Here is an 18,726-nt window from a genome sequence, read left to right on the forward strand (position 1 = left end):
GCTTTAAATTTAACAGGGGAATAGACAAAAAGTACACAGGCTACATCCAAGTAGGTCTGTCTTTCAGGTCCCTGGGCTGGGAACTTGTGTTGTTTGTATACTATCTTGATTTATGTTTATTTAAATAATGCCAAATATTAGTTTTAAATTTACAGTGATTGCTTTATAAGATGTTTCAAATCCTACCAGGATAAAGAGCTTACACTAAACAAAACAGTTTGTTTATACTAGTAATGCATCTCATAGGAAATACTTAAAATCCCACATGTTCAAAGCAGGACAAAATTACAGCCTATCTTTCCACAGAGGGTTGCTATCTCCTGCTACCAAGAGCCAGCAGGACCACATGCAGATCACAAGGCCTCAAAGTTCCAATCAGGAGAGGCTGGTCTGCAGAACTTCAGTAAAGCTGAGTTTTAATGCTACCTTAACCATTCACACATGCAAACCAATTACTGGTGCAGGTACTTCAGTGTGAAAGCAAAAGCAGAGCAACACTTTGTCCTTCTCTGAAGTACACTAAATATTTACACATTCCTATAAAGATGCCTCAGCATATCCAAGTCCTGTATTTTGTACTCTGGAACTGTGCTTGTACAAGGACTAGCAGAGCAAAACCCTCCTCTACAGCTGATGCTCTTTTGTGCTGGGATCACAAATTGAAAGTGGATGAGATAAATCCTTAAAATCATGGATCCTCAGTGAAATCTCCTCAGCACACTTCACAGCCTCTCTTGTCCAGTGGCTGCACAAATTTTCTCATCTATCTACAGACTGAAAAATATTCCCCTAGTTTGTACACAAAGGACAGCAGGTCAGTTTTGAAGGGGAAAGAAGGAGAAAGGCAGCACTCAAAACTCTAAGGATTATTTATGAACAAGCTGAAGCCCTATAAACTTGGCTATTGAAGAAAGACAATCCTCTCTAGCTTATGCCAAGTGGGTCAGACAGAGGAAGAACCTCAGCAGCCTTCAAAGTCGAAGCAGATGGGGAAGTGAATAAGTGCCCATGTGAGCAAAGAGGAAACAAGATTCTATTCATTTTAGCTTGTTTCAGAGATTCAGTTTTCTAGATACCATTGACTGACACAAGCAGAGGAGCTCACTTCTGTAACAAGTATTAGAATTGCAGAGTAATTACTTAAGACTGCTATAGATGCAAAAAAAAAAGTCCCAGTGTGTGCAGATTGAGGATGTTGCTTAGCTCAGCAGGAGGGAAACAGGTGAAGTGGAAGAAAGGTTCTAAGAAACAAAAAATGGGAGAAATCTTCTTTGCTCTGTAGCTACGAAAAAACCTCTTGGGATTCTTTATCATTAGTGTTTTACTATCAGAGATATAAATATTTATGTAGCTGTAAAGTAGGTTCTACTTTAGAGCTAATTGTAGCTCTAATTAGTGTGTTTTAAAAAAAAACACATAAGCTTGCAAGTACATTTTTTGCCCTTTTTGAAATAAAAATCAGCAGTCCCCACATGCCACAGAATGACCATACATCACATTCCTTAAAAAGCTGAAGCTGACCTCTTGGTCCTTTCTCAGGCTTTACATTGCCAGACAAGATCTGGGCCAAGACCATTTCCATACACAGGGATGCATCTCTGTCTCAGGCTAACCTCATCATCCAAGTGGTGAAACCTAAAACCAGCTAATCTCCCCCAGGGTCATGATTGTGGAGCTGGGAATCCCTCCATCTGCCTCAGCAATATTAAAACATCACTGGCTGCAAAATAAACAGCACATGAACCACAGAACAATTGCCCCTCCAGTCAATGCTGCTCATGCCACCCACTAAGGGCTAATAATTTTTTAAGACATCCCTCCCCCTAAAAAATATTTCATACTTTGAAAAAAGACCTTGTGCAAGTTGACAACATGCAACTTCTTTTCAATCCATCCAAAGGAAGAACTCCCTCTCCAAATTCCTGGGAGTTTTGCAATCAGACAGAGCAGACCTTGAAGGACCACAGAAATACTTTGAATGGAGAAGTTTCAAACTGAGCTGGGAACAGTGGAAGGAGTATTCAGTGCTGCAGCTTGCTAGGGAGACACAGAAGCCAAGGACATGCCGAGGAGATGCTCATCTTCCAAAGAAAATACTGAGAAGAGGAACAGGCATCCTTCCACCACTTATTTTAGGAGGTGGCTGCTGAGCTGCATCAGCTATTCCACTGGTGTCTCCATGAGCGTTTTTTGTCCAAGACTTCTGCTGGAAGAGCCAGAGCTGCAAAACTTGTAAGAAAACTCAACAGAAAGAGGCACTGAGGGGTTGAACGACACCAATCCACTTTGGATACACACAACTTCACTTACGCAAACTCAAGTGATCTGATATCCAGGGTGGGTCATGTGGGGCACACTCAAGATAGAAATACGTATATTAAGTCTTTGTTTGTTTATCCTGTGTGTGTAACTATACATCAAGAAATTTACTAAAATGAGAGGTATGAAGGAGAGGAGAGAGGCTGCTCTATGAGTAACAGCAAGCAGGGGGAACTTCAAACTACAAGCTCTTTAGCTTTTTTTCCTATTACTATTTATCATACATGCTGAAAAGTTAACTACCTTGCTTTAGATAACTGTTTACCATCACAACTATTCCTTTTAGGAAATATATCATCATTCTCACAGTAACTTCAGATGCTTTGAGATGCAAAGCAAGTACTCCCCCAAATCCCTCTCCCCACTAAAAAGATCCAAACATGGTAACCTTGAAGGACCATGCAGAGCTGCATTTGCTGAAGCCAAACCTTTCTCTGTATGCTAGTATAATTGGAGGAGAAAAAATATATTTTATATATATAAATTATTTTTTAAATTTTAATTTTTTTTTATTTTATATATTAAAAAAATCTATTTTACAAGATAAACTTATGCTGGCTTTTTAACAGCATCCGCACAAAAAGGATTTTTTTTTTCTATGTGCCACGTACAGTTGACCTGGGTTAACACTGCAGTGTGGGGAGTTGAAAAGGGATCACCTGATGAAACAGAAATACCTCCCTCCAAACTATATTGCTGGAATTCCAGCCAAGCACCCCAACCACAGCAAACAGTAAGAGCTTTCTGGAACAGCACACGTTCTGTGTCAGCAAAGCAGCATTAATACAAAACTCAACTCAAATAAAGGAGCACTGACCCTTGGGAAAGGGTGGGGCTTCATCAGGCTCCTACCACCCCAAAGACCACCAAAGATACTCCAAGCATTACAAAAAAATTATTATATCAAAAGGAGGAAAACAATGTCAGCCTTGTACATGTTTTGTTGCTGAATAATGACAGTGTTTACCTTCCCAGCCTAACACATTACTGCTCTGGACCCAGCTTTAAAACAGAGTACATGACAGAATTAATTATGCCCTTTCCTCTTAACTACCATTCCCTGGTTATTTATTAGTTCTGTCTGCATATATTCATAGATGTGTCTAAAATACAGTGTTAAAAGGACTTAAAACTGATGCCTAAATACTTCCCTCATTTGCAGAGTCCTCTCCAACCTCTGGACAGGCAGTGGCATCACCAAATACAGCCTCAGGCTGCAAATTAGTCACTGCTCAAGCAGTTGAGGGAGGCATGGGGGAACCTGAAGCCCACTGCAATGGCATGTCTCAAGAACAAGTGCTGGATCCCAAGCAGCAATCTATCTCAGACATATTCTCAGAGGGTTCTGCTAAGGACTTTTCCACCTTCTTGGTTCACTCACAGATTGGAGTGCACCAGCTCATCCCCATGTGTTTCTGAAAAAGATGAAAGCTACAACACACAAAATACCCTGAGTTCAGCACCCTGGCAAAGGATTGGCAGATAGATAAATCCCAATGAGCTACCTACAATGAAAACTAAAGGGAACTCAAAAGACTCCCTGCAGCTTTCTGTCTTCACTCCCCTAAAGTCCTCCCTGAAGAGGGACAAACACCAGGGAAAAGCAGATTGAAGAAGACTTCTGGTTTAAGACAATCAATTTTATTTCACCAAGGTCTCTCATCTCAAGGAGAGAAGTTGCTGTGTTGACCGTTCAGTGGAAGGAGATCAAAAGGAAGAGAGGGTGGGGAGAAAAAAGAAAAGCCTTTCACAGACACTTTGCAAAGAGCAGAAGCACTTTTGTCAGGGTAGATGTTAGGATACTGTATTCCCACCTGAACACTGCAGTTGCTTTTGGCCTCATCCAGGATCAACAAGCAACTCCAACAAACACATCAAATTAACTGTATGTCTAGGAATTAACTTCCTGTCTTGCATCAGAGGTCAGTCAAGTCTTCTCTCCACCACAAAGGAAAACACAGTACATTTTGGTACAGCAGCACATTTAGCTCTTCCTCCCATCATCCATGGCACCACGGCACTGGATTCGTGCCCAGAATGCCCCAAAGATAGACAAAATTTAGAAATAGACAAGACCAGGTGCTTTCAATCAACACTCAGATCCTGTCAATGACCAGTTATGTGCAACCTGCATTTTAGAGGTGTAGATGGGGTTCAGAAGATCAAAGGGGGGTGTTAATTTTGTTCATGTTCTCCCCGTCTTTTGGGCTAAATAAAATATAAAACTCTCAAGCTTTTTATGATTTTTCCATATCAGCAGCTCTTGCCTAAGGGTAAGAGGGAAGAGAAGGGGATGGAGAAGAGCAACTGTATTTAAAAAACTGGAACCATGAAGGTTGCATTTCATAACAAAATTATGTTAAGTGATAGCAACAAGTTTCCTTTCCAGTGGAAAAAAAATGCAGAGCATCACTTGAAAACAAAAATCATAAACTGATGAGATTATGCAGTAATATGCAGATATAACCTGTATTTCATTATTCTGCACAATGTCCACTTCATCTGATTAAATGAATAAATGAGGTCCTTATGTCATACTAGAGGCATTACCCCACTTTTGTTTACAACATCTTTCTAGCCTTTAACCACAGCACACGCAGCACAGCTGGCTCAACATTTCAACCCAACATGCAAAAGAAGTTAAGATAGGGGAAGTGATTCTGAAAAAATCCACAGGAAAAAAATCTTGCTTCACTTACCTAAGCAAAGCTGTCATTAGAGAGTTTTCCAGTAATAAAATCCAAGAAAAAAAAGCCTGAAAAAAACATAGAACAAGGCAAAGTTTTAGTACATAGGATATTACTCTCACTCTTTTTTTTTCTTGGGAATTGGAAAAGTCAGTGATTTGAAGAAAAAGTAACTTCACTCCATTAGTTGCCTTTCTGATAGTTATTTGTAACAAAAAGCTCCTCCTCAGACAGCCCATGCATCAGAAACAATAGGGCAGATTTTTCACTGCTGCTGCCAGCATTATACCAGTGCAATTCCCCAAATGTCAATCACGTCGGGCTGCAATAAAACTAGTGTTATCCAGCAGATAAAACTAGTGTTATCCAGCAGACGAGTCAGGCCTAAGGCAATTAGCTAAGCTGCCCCATTTAGATTTCCAGTCATCTCTCCCTCCCACTGAGCTGGATTATCTAAAAGTTTGGAACACGTTGTGGGGTGGGAATCAAGGAGTCACCCATGTTCACACACAGAGTAAGGCTGAAGGTGGCCAGAAACAAAAATGCTGCTTATAAAAGAGATACCCTAACCATTCCAAAGCTAATTGCAAAAGACTGAGGAAGAACAACACACAGCACGATTAAGAAATCTGGGAAATACAAGACCTCATTATAGGCATAAACATCCAAAGCAAAACACAAGTTCTGGCAAAAATGGCATGTGGCCATGACAGGTTTCACCACAATCACTGCTACCAAAACACCCAAAAGCTTGTTGAGACTCATGAATGCAGACTGGAAGAAAAAAAAAAAAAAAAAAAAAAGAAACCACACACCCAAACTAACTGAATATGGATGACTGCAAGCCTCCAAATCAAAGAGGGAGTTGACCACTGTTTAGGAGGAAGAAATCATTGCTTGTTCCAAGATTAAAAACTTATAATTCTGGCCCCAGCTGAAGCACTATCATTCACTAATCTGCTGCAATTTAGTCGGGCTGATCCCCCGCTCAGACAGACAGGGCATTATCAAAAGTTCCTCCATTCATTTCGCTTCCTGTGAGGCAGTGAAAGCCCCTTTTATACCCTCCTCCAGAGGCTGCTAAAGGCAGGGAAGACTTTCCGATAGAGCAGATAAGGTAGTTGGATTTATTCATGAGAGGAGGAAGGGAAGTTGTACAGGCTGATTACAGCTGCTCCAAAGCTGAAAACTAGAGGTTTGGAGAAGGGAGGTGGAAGATGATGGATTTCTTATTAAATAAGCATTATACCACTACCATTATTGTTAGAAGTAGCATTAACTCTCCTGAGACTTAATTACAAAATTGAGATTTTACTCTGAACTTGGCATCATCAAATATGCACACGTGGTTAAATAATTCAAAAATACATGAACGAGGTATAACACAGTATTTTTTAGGAGACTGAGTAAATAATTTTGTAAAAAATAGAATACCTAAGACCAAAGGATAAACTAGGCAGAGTCAGAGGGAAGACACTAGAAATGGTCTCCAGATTGAGACTGTTCACATATCATTTTCAGGGTCAGATCTTGTTCTTATTGTCGACATGAGCACTCTCAGACTTCAATGGGGTAGGATGGTGCTTTCCACATTACTTAACATGTGTCAGCAATTTTGAACAGTTGCTTTGCACATTCTTAGAGCAAACCAAGCAAAACCTCACCAGGAAGAGCCCAGAAAAGTACTTGGCGGATGAAAAGCTGCCTGGAAACTCTATCAAGTCTCTGAAAAACATTCCCCCATTAATGTTCAAACAATCTGGTATAGTTAGAATAGTTTTTAAATGCAACAAGATGGAAATGCAAACAAAAACACATTTCTCAAGTTAAAAGAGGTCGAGCCAAAGCAGCAAAGCTCTACCAGAAGTTAGGGCTAACAATGATGGTTACAGGGGTAAACCCTGCCTCTTCCTTCCCTCTTCCCAGACTATTCTTCTCCAAATGAAGGAGCAAAATAAACAAGAATCAAAATATCCACAGCAGAAAATCACAAGCAGCTTTAAAAGAAAAAATAACTCAGCTATACCTCATCATTATTCCATCCAATCCAAATACGCATCAAGTCTTCAACTGTTTTCCCCTCTGACAACACTAAATGAGATAAATACAAGAGAAAATTATAAATTTTTTAATATACTATTATGTGAGTGGGAAAACTTAACACCAGTTTGAATTAGATCAGGATGGAGTGTAAATCTCTGCTGGGCAGAAAGAGGGAATAACCAAATCTAGAATGGCATGAACACCCAACAGAGATGGTTCACAGGCCACCACAGGGAGGGTGAAGTATCAGTGGTACCTATGCAAATGGGGACAAGGCTGACAAATGAACTCTTGCCTAGCAGAATACTCATATGCAATCAAACAGCATCAAGCTACAACAAAATCCAGAGCTTATTTTGATCCACCTCCTCCTTTGGGTTATTTTATATACACTAGACAAAACTTGAGCACAAACTTTACAGATTAGTTTGCCCAGTGGTCACATTATTTCTTCTCAGTGATCAAAGAATCAGGGAATGAGGAGACAGCAGCCTCTTTCTATTCTCACCCCAGCTGCATCTCTGCAGACACATCCACTTCAGGCAAAGCTCAGCTGGCACCCCCTCTCCCCACTTTGTGCTCCAGTGGGATCTTGCCTGTTGTAACCACCAATTTCAATCATAAACTACAGCAAACTCTGCAAATGCTCAGATTTAGTGGGTACCTCAGAAAAAGCTGCCAAGTCTCAGATTCCTCCCATAACAAATAAGGCAATATTGCTCCCCTATCTTCACAGACACTTTGCAACACAAATCTGAAGGGACAACAAACTGTTATAAATCTCCAAGGCACAAAAGCATTTTACATGTTAATTTGCAGTTTCACACTTTGAATAAGGCCAAATTTATCAAAGCACAAAGGGTGTTTCCTACAGTGGGAATGTCATAATCGGATGACAAGAGAGCCTGCTTGTTCTGCATGTTTGGTAAGATTGTTGGGTCTTTCTCATCACAAAACAAATCTTGTTACACCAACATTTAATTAAAAACAAGCAAAAGTCCACTCAAGATTTCCCACTTGTTTTCACGTCCAAGGAACCCATTGTAACAAGTTAGAGCTGATACTTCATCTCAAAGAAAAGGAAGAGGCAGGAAGGAGATTCTCCTTGGTCTTTTCAGCTTAGCAAAGACCCAACTGCAGCAATGTTACAACTGATGCAAAGGAGTCAGAGCAAGTCTGAGCACTCTTCCAACTCAAGCACAGACTACAGAACACCACAACCAGAGGCCCAGCCCACTGGTACAGTGCTGGACACAACTCATTTTGTTCAGTGAAAATATGACTCTACACATGACAATTTCAGGAAAGCAAAAAAAAAAAGAACAAATTTACTTGGCTCCTGCAAAGTCAAAGCTGGTTGTTGTGATGGTGCCAGGGTTTGGAGGTCGGTTTGGGTTTTTCTAATGACCCCAAAACCTAAAAGTTCCTACTTCTAAAGACCAACTTATGTTTCTCATACCCTGGGTATGGATATACAGCTGCCCAGTTTCTACCATCTCTACTGTCAGTAGTTACACTTGGACTAGCTGTGACTGAAGGCAATGGAAGATTTCAATAGTAGTTTCATTGTCACACAAGCCTGCAATTCCAGGTTTCTGCACACATTGCAAGGGGCATGTGGCATTACCAGTGGCTGCAGCAGAGTTCTGAAAGAAAAATCAGGAAAGAAATCCAAAATTCAGAGGGCAAACCCTGCACATGGAAATCAGGCTTTGTAAACTCATGACGCACTGCAAGAGGAAGGATTTTCCATCTCATCTCCAAGCACACACTGCAGTGCCAGGAAGGTTAGAGGACTGCCAGAGCATGCACAGGACGTTTGTCTGCAAACAGAATAAACAGCCTTGACTAAATTCTTGTAACCAATTAAGCAACAATTCTTGACTGAGAAAACAGCATCCTGCCTAATCCTCAACTCCTGCTTCTTGAGCTGGCTTCTTGAGATTTTTAAGTCTTCCATTTTTCTTCAGAAGCAGAAGGCAAATGGATGCCAGTTCTGCAGACACCCTGGTTGCAAGGCTTTCATTTGCCTTTTAAAGACCATCAGTACTCAGAAGTGACTTAACACTAATGAGCTTTCACCAGCAAGTCTGCAAACATTAATACATGTGAGTAGGCATGCTAAATCCACTCAAATTACCTATCTGCAAGGCTCTCCGCCAGCCTGGACTGGACTTCAAGCCAAGGAATGATGAAACCTGGAAGGTAACTACGGATTTTCTCTCATCTGCATCCCTTTGTTAAGTTACTCAGTGATGCTAAGCAGATGCATTTTGAATGTGCTGGTTCATCTCATGTAAAGGGGTGAGAAAAGGAAAAAGAGTCAAAATAGTACTTATCTGGAAAAAAAGCAAATATTTTAAACTAAGTACTGCTACTGTTTGTAGAATGGCCTGTAAGAGAGATATAGCTGAAATTCCTTTAAATACATGTGTTCAGTTTTTGAACTGCAAACAAGTCAATCTGACAAACCAGCTCAGTTAGGATTGCTCCAACAAAGCCAAGGGTCTTGCCCCCCACCCTTTTCCTAAGTAAGCCAGCACAAGTTTCTGGCATAGGCACTGGTGTGTGAGATTTTAACATTCCCTTTTCCATAAACAGTCATACATCAAGCTCTAAAAATTTGCTTCACAGAAACATTTGCACTAGTAAAACTCAATTATTCTAATATTTGTATGACACATGCAGGAGGGGTACATAAAAAGGTTATGGTGAGCTCATTTAAGAATTTAAACAAGAACTTGATAAAAAGGTTTTGAATTATTCACTCAGCTCAACTATTAAATCAGGCTTCCAAAGGAGTCTTTAAACAACAGCCCAGAAGACGCTGTATTTATAACAAAAAGGCAGCACTGAAGCCATCACACTGTCTCACAGCACAAACCATTCATAATTACACTGTAAATGCACACAGGCACGGTATCGTGCCTTGGTCACAATCCTGCCAGATTAACTGGACACTTTAAACATTTATACAAATATTCCTGTCTGGAGAGCCAGCACCACTTCTGTCTAAATATCTTAAGTGCTGCCTTTTAGGCTAAGAAAGAGCAATTTCTTCAAGAACATCCAAAGCTGAAACACTCAGGAACAGTACTAAGCAAGACAGAGACAATCTTTGACAAGTATTTATTTACTTTTATATCAGTCCATTTGGGCTGGCACCAAGTATTTTGCTATGCCCCTCAAAGCTTCACAACCAGTATCAAGAGAAAACAATCACCACGCATCTCAGTTACAAACTTCCATGCTAAGTTTACACACAGCACAACAATTTTCTCAATACTTGCTGCTCACACACACACCAAACCTTTTTTCTAAACCTCAGGGCCCACTTGAAATAATGGCCATCTCTAGAGGGAGGAAAAACAGAGGGCTTGGAAGAGATAACATGAGTGCTGCTTTGCTTCTCTGGTGCACACATCCTCTCACCACCTGCTTCCTTTCTCCCCATCCCTTTTTTCCCACCTCGCAGGCTGCTCTTAGTAGTTCAGCTCCATGAACATGAGCCAAGATTTCCTCTCAAAATAACTACTCCAAGACCATTTCAACTATGAGCATCACCCTCAGAAACATTCCCTTTTGCATATCATCTTCTCCGCTTCACCAGTCTGTTCCCAAATGAACACATGGGCTGGTGATACAAGGTCATGAAGCTGTGGAAAAAGAAGCAGGATACCCTCCCACTGCATCAGCCATGCTCCCAGAGCAAGGGCAGATGAGTCAGTCTCCCAATATAGTTGGTTTCAGGCATTTCTGGCAGCATTATTTAATGACAGTATTTAATTTCCTTCAGCCATCTCATTGAGACAGCTCAAGTGAAGTATTAATGAAGTGCTTGAACACTCACTGTCTGGAGGAGACACGGGGTGTCACCTAACCAGCTGCTCAAGATTCACACTTAGCTGCTCTGGTCACCAACAGAGCCAAAAAAAGGATTTTTGCATCAAATGAGCTAAGGAAAGATTTGGGTGTGAGAAGCATGAGGCAAAACTACCACAGTAACAAATACCACTGAGCCCTGAGCAGAACCAGCAGCACATCAATCTAAGACAACTATAATCCACTAAAAACAAATAAAAATCTAAGAGTATCTTGCCATTTCTGAAGAAAGCGGGATTTGGATGGTTTTGTTTTGCTGTTACAAAGCCAAGCCATTGTAGCAGTGCCATCAGTAACACATCTCCTGAAACTTTTTTAGGTGTTTCAACCCTTTGAATTCAAATCTGCTGATGTACTCTCCTTCAAACCTTCATCCCATCTCCCCACCCACATGTTCTTAGAAATCTATTTGAGGCACTGGTTTTGCTGGCTATAGGTAAGGCTCAACACCTGCACCACTGCAGATGTAATTATGGCAAAATACCATGGCTATTTGCAGACTTCCTGTTCATCAAATAATATTAGTGTACCTTTGCCTTGAGCAATTATTTACAGAGCTGGAAATCCTGAAGCAACACTAGAGATCACAGAAGCATTCTGCTGTCCACCCCTCCATTATGCAATGATGCTTTGTGTTAGCTTTTGGAAGTACTCAGAGGGGAAAATAAAATCATCAGAATAATTCTTCATAAATCTGTCCCATGAAAAGGAGAGGAAAAAAACATAATTCAGTTAAAACTCTGCATTAGCTTACTCCAGTTGAGACTGGGAGGCATTTTACACTTCAGCTGGATTGGCAGCTCAAATTCAACTTCAGGCTCCAACGCAAGCTTTAAATCAAATTCCTCAGCAGAGTAAAACCCTTATTAGCCTGTCTTCACTGTAATTTTAATCTTACTTAATTCTGAGTATGTAATTTATGTTAAGAATAACCCACTTTTTTTTCAGAACGGGATATACTGCGTGCAGAATTAGTCCCTGGCTAGCACAGTTAGGGTTTCCCTTAAAGAAATAATTTTTCACATACTGACTGCAAAAAAACACTGAAAGCTTTAAAAAAAAAGAAAAAAAAGTTTTCATAAATGCGCCACAGATGGCTGTATTAATTCACCTAATATATCCCTAAACCATCAAAACCTGGCCATACAGCCTCACCTCAAACCAATGTTGTGTGCTAGAAAGATATTTGATCTATTTAAAAACTGACACTTCTTTTTCACTACTCAGACAAGGGGTGAGAGAGGGGAGAAAAAAATTGGTATTCCTACATTTAAAAAGGAACAACAGCACCCCTTTTCTTCTCCCATCCATCCTTCCCAATTTATGATTAAAAAATAAAAAAAAAATAAAAATCACCAGGAAAATATCCTGTAAGGACAAACATCTCAATTTCATATTTCATTAAGAGGACAAAATTAGTAATAACTTCTCTAGCTGAAATGAAAACAAATTCAAAGCAGTGTCTGAAATTAACAAAGTAAGTTTTAGAGTCCAAACTGTCAATAAACCTGATCCACAGCACCCACCCATACCAACACAAGAAGTATTTACATCCTGTAGCCAACCTAAAGCTCAGAAGCCCCAGTTACTATCTCTCCCAATCACAAAACATTCACCACGTATTTCCTGCATTATTTGCAGTTACTCAGGTTTTGGAGGTTTTTTTGCATTTTTTTTTATGGTCACAAAGTAAAAACCTAGTAAGATCACCCACTCAAGCTCAGAGGAAAATCTCAGTGAATTACCAGGGTGGTTTCCCATCCTCCTTCTGCACTTGCTGCTGCAGTTTTGTGTTGTCCCCTTGCCTCCCACTCGTCTTTAAGAAGTAAAAAAATAGTTCAACCCCCATCACCTATCCCCATGCCTGCAAACCAATAAATCCTTTTTAGTGAACCTTACACCCTGGCACAGCCTATTTGTATAATGCGAATAGGAGGGACAGGGAATAGTTAAGCATTTGCCAAGTGAGTGATTTGAGAGTGAAATGCAAGAGATGCAGACACGAGAGGAGCTGGACTGTGCCAAGAGCACGAGCTCAGGTCTGTCCCATGCCACAGGCTGGCATCAGAACACCAGAAATCTGAATGACTTGTGTTAAAATACTCACTGTGGGGGAAAAAATCCTCACTCTCTTTACCCTCTAGATTTTCCTCCATTTTGTGTGGTGCAGAGCTAAGGAGAGGGTTTGCAGGACTTTGCAGCACGTTCTGCAGCACTGTGCTGGAAGCAGGAGCTGTGTGAGAGAAAGGAACAAGAGAGGCCCTGGACAGATGTTTCCATTCACCAACGCTGCCAAGGAGCAGGGAATGCTGAGTTCACTACCTTGGTGTTATTTACATTTCACAACATCCAGCAATAACCATGCCACGAGCAGTTTAGGAAAGGCAAAAACCATGCAGCCAAGGAGTTTTATCATCATCTTCATTAAAAGGGTGAAAATTAAACTTTTTTTATTCCAGTTCTCAAACTTCATCTGGATTCATTTTGCCAATGAAACAGGACACAGGTATCCCAAGCCTCATCCACTTTGAGATAATTATCAGCCATTGTCCTTTTGCATACATGATTGCTTCTGGGGTATCAGAGATGGTTAATTGAACCACCTGGACATTTTCTTTCTATTTTCTAAAATAAACTGATTTTTGATCTAGCAGAGAGGAAAGCTTCTCCTTCATGAACTGTGCCACAAACCAAATGCTCCAAAGACCAAACCTGAAAATATCCTTGGTGGAAGGGTGCATTTCAGAGGCATTTATCCAAACCTCAATCCTGAGACCCAACATGTTTGATAATGAGCTGCTAGATCCAGTTTGGCAACTGGAACAGCTACTCCAAGTGCTGGCCCATCCACCTGAACACAGAGGAGTGCTAGACATGGTCCACATGCAGCAATGTGCTCTGCATGTCCCAAGGTGCTCCCTGCAGCAAATGATAGGAAGGGTGATGGGGGGAATAGCTTTCACACCGTATTATGATCCTCCAAGTCCTTTCTGAGCCAACAGCAGAGGGATAGAGAAAATAAAAAGGCCAGTATTACCCATTTCTATAAATGTCAGTACTTTCTGGAGCTTTGGAAGGGGTTCTGTATCTCAGCAGAGACACTGTATCGTGTTTCTCAGAGTTTCGTGCTGGTGAACACTGCCCAGACAGGGCAACTTTACTGGGAGCGAGTGCAAGGCTCCCCTCCTGCCGCTGCCACAACGGGACACCTTCCTTCCCAAAGTAAACCAGACACTAATGCTATTTATGGATCTGCTGCAGAAGCAGACAGGCCTCCCAGCCACTATTCATCAACGTGCAAATAGGTTTTATCCATGGCAGGCAGAAGAGATTTGAAAGAAAACACTCTGAAGTTCTGTCTTATTTTTTGAAAGAAATAAATATCTGAAGATTAGTTGGAAATTCAACACAGAACAGTTACACCTGCAAATAAAGGCTGATCACAGATTCCATGGAGAACACTTTATTTTTTTAAAACTTGGTGATTTCAAATTAGTTCCTAAAGGATTACTAAAGGAAAGCAAACATCCATGGAAAAGGCAGCCAGTTGATGTAGCAAGGGACAGATCCCCTAAAGAACATCAGCTCCATCAGTCCTCCATAGCCAGAAGAAAGGCGGGGAATATAACTCTGAAATCTTCCTTACTTTGCAGAAAAAAAAGCACTACATCAGTTTCCAGAGACACATAGATGAACAACACTCACCAGCACTACTTTTAAACATTAACACAGCAAACTCCACCGACTTGTCTTCCTATGTCTTGGAGTTTCAGTGGGAACTACAGCTTTGTTCTTACAAGCATTTTTCATGGAAGCACCTTTGCATTTAAAATGTGAACTGTAAATGCATCTGCTATTCAGATAAAGCACCCACAAGCATTTAATTTCACATGCAACAAGTTTTACAAAGCTCTCAAAGACCCCAAGGACATTTGGAAGGATAGATGCAAGTTTAGAATGAATCTTAGCATATCATCAACCAAAAAAAATCTATTCTTAGATATCTCCCTTTGGTGATTGTTATAATCTTCCTTTTTTTTCCTCCTACTCCTTTGAGAAAGTAAGTTGTTTGGTTATTCGAAAAAAAAAATATGGAAGAACCTGTTTTGCAAGGCACACAAACAAAGCACTATCTTCCAAAAAAAGAAAAGCTCATTCAAAAGTATGTAAATATTAGGGCTGGTAACACAAACAATAAAACCACAGGACACACAAGAAATTAAGAATAGATCAGGACTCATTCAATTTCCTGGCTGCTGGATATATAAGCGCTTTCCTGGGTTGGATGTATGAGACAAAATTTATTTCTAAACAGCAGACATCAGGGAGTTAACAGAGATAATTTAAAAAGGCAAAGACAAGTGTGTTCTGATCCTGGCTCTGCTCCTTGGCAGGACACGGACACTGACCAAGGCAGCTACACCCAGAACGTGGCACATCAAGCACAGGGGTTCAGCATCCTGCACTAAGCAGTGAATTCAAGTTTGCTTTAGTCACAGAGAAGGCAAAAACCAGAATTACTCCTGTCTCATCACAGGATGCTGCTGAGTGCCCAGTGCACACCAAAAGGCTGCTCTTCAACAAGGGACAGCTCAAAGATGAGCACAAAGCAGAGGTGACAATCAGCTCCCAACGTGCAGGGTGGTCCCTGCCATCTCCACCCTGCAACTCTCCCTGGCTGGGAGGCACACTCAGAGCTTGACCCTGCATTCCAGCTCGGGTGTATTCCCAAATTGCTCACTGCTGCTAGGCTTTCATCTAGCAGCATCCCAACAGTTCTTTCTCTTCTCTCCATCATGGGCATTTTTTTTCCCCCAACCAGCCAGAAGCAACAAGGCCTCAAGTAGACAGGGTTGTACATCTCTTGTGTGGGAATTTAAAATGCTTTTCTGCCAACAATCACAGCCACATTAACACAACCACACTGCAACAGCTCCTGCTCCTCAGTCAACTTCCACTAAATGTTAAACCAAGTCTCCATCCCCAAAGTATCCAGTGGCTCAGACTCAGACTTATCTAAGAATCAAAAAAAGCCCTGCAAGGAAACAATTTATTTCCTTCACTGAAAACACCAAGTGATGTACTCATCCAAAGAAAAACTTCAACAAGACTTAGAGCACATTTCCTCCAAAATGGCCTAAGTTTCTCTTAGCGCTCAGATATCACAAGCCAAGGCATTAATACACACAGGTATTTATGCAAATGGCATTATTCTTTCTCAATTAATATCAGTAGCACGGACCAGACTAGATTTTTAGTAAAAATTGGCAAAGATTTTACAAATTAGTTCTGGGGAGGGAGAGAGGTGGGAAAATCAGGACTCCTCTAAGCAGAGTATTAAAAAGCTTGATAGGTTTATAGTCACTTGATACATTTTATCACAACGCCTAATCTTCTTATATAATGCAGTTGTACAGTAACTGACTGTCATTTATCTGTCATCTCACAGTATTAACTGATATTACAGAGGGGATGGGACCTGCAAATAATCCAGGAAAGAAAGGGTAAAAAGCAAACTCATGTTTTGTGGCTTCAGGAAGATGTATACATTTTCAAGCACTTTCCTAGCCACAGGTCTTCCATCTTCCTCGAATAGTTTTGAATTTTCATTTCAAAACTTGCTCTCCACATACTCAAGTGTTTTCTCTGCCTGCCATAAGGTGCTGCTGGGATAGGATCTCTTATTAGTCTCAAAGAACCCGATGACTTCTGAACTTTGAGATTATAAAGCAAGAAAGTTACTGAACACTCACATGCAAGTCGATTGGCTAAGAAAAAGTAGCACAAAGTCCTGCCAAAATCCTAGCTAATCTGATAAAGGAAAAGCCAGGGAGGTCTAAGCACTAAACCCTGCAGTTTAAGTAGAGCCAATTCCAGCTGCAGAAGGGAGCACATCACATTCAGCAGAGCACCTCTCTTTCTGAAATGCCATCTGAAAATACAGCATTTTACCACCTTACTGCCCATAGGTAAATTGCAAAACTCCCAGAACACAGAAAAAAAAAATGTATGGGATGACAGGTAAATTTCATACCAACAACAAACACCACTTGAAACTTACCCATAACAAACTCAACTTGAAACTGACTGGAAGGAGGGAGAAAGAAATTTACAAGACCTAGGAGAAACGAAGCCAGTTAGCACTTAAGAACTTCTTTAATTCTCCCATTTTCAATGCACTTCACAAAAAAATAATCCTCTTAACATCCATACAAACATATTTATTATCCACAGTAGTAACTTGCAAGCTCTTCATGCAATGGTCTAATTCTTTTTCTAGCTTAATACACTGCCCATGAAAACAAGGATCAAAGCCTTGTTTTAACAGTAGGACTGCTCTCAAGAAACCAGCTCCTATCATCCCACTCCCATCAGCATTTTACACAGGGACAAGAAAGGCACACACTCAAGAAAATACTTATATAAGCTACTTAAAAGCATTTTATGCTAGTTAAGTGCTCAGATCTCAGTCTCCATGCTACACGCAAACTCTTCTTCAGGCTACATAACCAAAAGACTCTTCCAAAATTAATTAGTAGCTCTGGCCAGGGTGGAAAATCAGCTCCAAATTTTGGAGACTCTCAAGCCCCCACTGCACAAATGGATTCACACTCCTGAGCCCAACTCAGCAGGAGCCACCAGCACTCAAATGCAGCCACACAGTGGGTACCAGCATAACCCCCAGCATCCTCCCACAATGGGTCTGAGGATAAATGTGTATTTTCCTGTTGGCATCTGCACCACAATAGAGAAAAACCTGCAGTTAACAAACATGTGCAGCAACCTTTCGCCTTGAATCACACAAAAGCGTAAAGAGACACCTGGACCTTGTGAAATGAATGTTTATTACACAAGGCCTTCTTTTATGACAGTACATATAAAAAGGGTTTAGTCTTTATTTCTATACCCAGCTGAGACAACCTACTTTCTCTGCAGCTGCTAGGAGAAGAGAAACTATAAACATTTACATTTAATGTAACAAAAGGTTTGCTCACCACCTCTTGTGTTCCACTGTGCTCTTCGACAATGATCACTCATCATAAAAATGGGTGGAGTGGCTGCAAAACATTCAGCGATGGAAAAACTGACTCCCATGTTCAAGAGAGGTTCCTGCACAGGCTGAAAACCCCACTGCAATGGAGTGTTGTCATTACTCCCAGGATGGGAAATCTTTGGGCTACGGATGCAAACACATCTGCTACACAGCACGTGAACCAGCCTGTTTTACTTTATCTCAGAATCACCCTCTGCACTAACTCAAAGACCTTCAGATCACACTACAGAAAATGTTTTAATCTAGGCCACACATAAACTCAATCAGCTCCAGTTTGGTTTTAAACAATTAAAAACCAGCACTCCCAAGCACAAAGTGCAGACTTGAAGATGTCCAGTGCCCTCAGCACTGCAGCCTCGCTGCCGCAGTGAAAGATTTATGGTAACAGGGAACAAAACAACAGAATTCATCACGTAACACCAGAGGTACATCACGTAAACCTCACTCCTTGGCTGACTCACTAAGTGATATTAACTGAAAGAAAAAAAAAAGCAAGTCCCAGTTTTGCTGCCATCTTACTTGTGGGTTCAGCAATTAGGAAGCGTGCTGTGCACAAGCTCATGAGCCAAAAGAAATTAGTCTGTATAAGAGGCAAATATGGCCATCCTGTCCTCCCCTTCCCCCCAAAATAAATCACTTCCCCCCTTCCTTTAACACCTGCTTCCTCCATCCAAGCATTCATTGTCCCACTGCTATTATGGGACCAAAGGCTTAAGCATCCCAGAGGAAACTCAGGAGGGA

The 18,726-nt window shown here is 40.9% G+C and overlaps 1 protein-coding gene across 3 annotated transcripts in view; it reads right to left on the reverse strand.

The window, feature by feature from the left end:
• The window catches only part of AKAP13 (A-kinase anchoring protein 13), a 203,814-nt gene that overhangs the window by 178,410 nt on the left and 6,678 nt on the right, over positions 1–18,726 (reverse strand). For all 3 annotated transcript variants that reach the window (XM_064389510.1, XM_064389509.1, XM_064389508.1), the window contains exon 2: positions 5,019–5,074. The gene's annotated coding sequence lies outside the window, so the exon portion shown is untranslated. The remainder of the gene's footprint in view (positions 1–5,018; positions 5,075–18,726) is intronic.

The sequence above is a fragment of the Passer domesticus genome, chromosome 14 (assembly GCF_036417665.1).
Source record: "Passer domesticus isolate bPasDom1 chromosome 14, bPasDom1.hap1, whole genome shotgun sequence".
Taxonomy (NCBI): Eukaryota; Metazoa; Chordata; class Aves; order Passeriformes; family Passeridae; genus Passer; species Passer domesticus.